The sequence below is a fragment of the Pteropus medius genome, unplaced genomic scaffold, assembly GCF_902729225.1.
Source record: "Pteropus medius unplaced genomic scaffold, Ma_sr-lr_union100, whole genome shotgun sequence".
In the NCBI taxonomy this organism is placed as follows: Eukaryota; Metazoa; Chordata; class Mammalia; order Chiroptera; family Pteropodidae; genus Pteropus; species Pteropus medius.
In genome coordinates, this window is record NW_024350927.1 from 4,959,501 (window position 1) to 4,962,219 (window position 2,719).

General features: G+C 50.8%; 1 pseudogene; it reads left to right on the forward strand.

The window, feature by feature from the left end:
- The first annotated feature begins 2,242 nt into the window (after positions 1-2,242).
- LOC120585914 (uncharacterized) lies at positions 2,243-2,361 on the forward strand (annotated as a pseudogene).
- The last annotated feature ends 358 nt before the right edge of the window (positions 2,362-2,719 follow it).

The window sequence follows — 2,719 nt, forward strand, 5'->3', positions numbered from 1 at the left end:
ACCCCCCCAATTCTGAGGACCCCTCCCACCCTCCCTAGCCTCCCCTGCCCCACCCACTTCCTCTTGTCAGAGGAGGAATGCTGGGAATGGGAGCAGCTTCTTCTTTCCCACTCAGAGTCCTTGGTGAGCCCTGTGCCTCAGAGGGGGTGGAGAGTGGGCAGAATGACCTAGCAACAGGGGGAGAATGGAGGTTCTTCCAGACCTGTGGGTGCCAAAGTAAAAGCGTGCATGGTGGACCCTGGTGTGTGTGTGTGCTGCGTGCAGGTGTGTGTGTGGTGGTCTGCTCCATGAGGGTACAAATTCGTGCATTCTGGAAGACCATCTGGCAGGAGACACCAAATCGCTATCAGTGGTTACCTTTGTGAGGGGTGAGGTGGGGGCGGGATAAAGAAGGGAATTTCTCCTTTTCTCCATAATATGCTTCCTTCGTGCTTGAATGGCACAGTGAGCATATATTCAGGTGTAACATATGTAATTTAAAAAATTTTAATACGCACAACTGTGATCTGTTGAACAGATATCTATAGCTGAGAACCAGACTCTCAGCTAAGTGTGCTGGGGACAGAGATGACTCAGACCATCCAGTCCTTCCTTAGGGAGTACACAGATTTGTGTGTGTGTGTGTGTGCACGTGAGTGCGTGTGCATATGCACACACACAGGACTGGTCAGGCTGGTTGTAAAGAATATCCTCCACCACCCCCCTCCCCCCGATAGGCCCAAAGGAGTCAGCCCCAGCTGGAAGGCGGCCCTGGCTCTGACCTCCTGTGGGTGGGAACCCAGTCCTCCCACTCTTCACCTATTCCAGGCCACACCTCCTCATTCTTTGGGAACCTCTACTGAAGACGCCTCGCATCCCCTCACCCCAGCCCGACCCCTCTGCTAGGCTAAACCCACCCTCGTGAAAGATGCCATAAGACCCCTCCTCTTGCCAGGTGCACCATCCTCCTCCCCAAGGACCTCACTGTCCCTGCCAAAATGACAGAGGAGAGAATATGAATGAGGCTCCCCTGGCCATATCCTTTTTCTAGAGCTGCTTCTTGGCAAGGGGGAGGTCTTTCTAAGGACCGTCTGGGAGGGAGTCTGGGAGGCATGCCCTGCACATGCATCTGGCCCAGAATCGCAGCAGGGTTAAGAAGTCGCTGATGGGCTAGGTGGTTGAGGGAGGAGCTAAGGATGAGGGGAACAACTGTCTTCAGGATAGGAAGGTGGAGGACCATCCCGCAGCACAGAGGTTAAGATCCCAGCTCCTAAGCCGGGTGGCCTAGTTTCTAATTATGGCCCTACGATTTTGCGACTATGTGACCTCAGGCAAGTTACTTAACCTCTCTGAGCCTCTGTTTCCCCATCAGGGGGTTAATAATACCACCTCCCTCGTGGGGTTGTCAAGAGAAGTCTCTGAAATGATAACTATGGAGTACTTGGTGCAGTGCTTTGTACTGTGAAGAGATGCTCAATAAACGGCAGCGGTTGTTTTTGTGTAATTCAAATTATTTCTCCCGACACCATCCAGTCACTGTGTAAGGGCTTTTACTTCATGGTGAGATCCCAAGGGCAGGAACTGTGTCTGATTCATCTCTGGATCCGCTTTGCCTAACCCAGAACTTGGCCCCTGGTAGGTGCTCCAGGAAATGCTGGTCGTGTGAATAAGCATATGAATGAAGAAAAAAATAAAACCGGACCGTATGGCTGACTTCGAATCTCAAGTTATCTTCCCAACACAGGATAATTAAAACTGATGGGTAAACTGTTTGCTTTTTTTTTTTTTTCCAGCGCGCGCCAGGGAAAGTGAAGAACACCTGCAGGAGTTAGAAGGGACAAGAAATGCAATTCCAGAGAAGGGCGTTGGCACTTTCCTGGGGGCATCTGGTCAACCCAAAGCCTGGACTTCGTTAGGCTGTATTAGGGAGACAAAGTCTGAGCTTGAGCAAGGTGGGACATCACATTTGCCGCCCCTGCAGAAAGTGGGGCCCTCCCAACATGGACTAAGAAAATCCTGCCTTGGCTCTGGTGGGAAAGAGAAAACAGGGCAGAAAAATCCCCCCTGCATGAGAATGCCTAACCGCAAGCTCGCCCTCATTCGTGTCGGGGGCCGGGATCCACTCCACTCACGCGGCCTAAGGAACCACAGCAGAAGTCTGGCCCACCGTTGGCAGGGGCACCCGGTGGAAGCATTCACAAACCTTCTCTGAAGAAACACCCTCCAAAGCCAGGCCTCAAAGAATTCCTAAGAAACATGGGTCATCTCTGGCCATGCCACCCTGAACGAGCCCGATCCCGTCTGATCGCGAAAGCTAAGCAGGGTCGGGCCTGGTTGGTACTTGGATGGGAGACTGCCTAGGAAGACCAGGTGCTGTAAGCGTAAAAAATAAAAAAATAAGGGATTGTAAGCTGACAAGGTCCTTGCAACCTGTGAGGTCAACCAAGGGGTGCCTCGCTTAAAAAAAAAAAAAAGAAAGAAAGAAAGAAAAAGAAAGAAAGAAAGGAAAGAAACATGGATGTCCAATAAAAAAAAGTCAAAACATACGAGGAAACAAGCCACCATGAGCACGAGTTAGCAGAAACGTCTATAATTAGACCTGCAAAGATAGCAGATGTTGGAATTGTCAGAGATAGACTATAAATAAATATGTCAGTCTATTGAAAACAGAGATTCCCCAGCCCCCAGGCCACAGACCGGTATCGGTTCACAGCCTGTTAAGAACCGGGCCACACAGCAG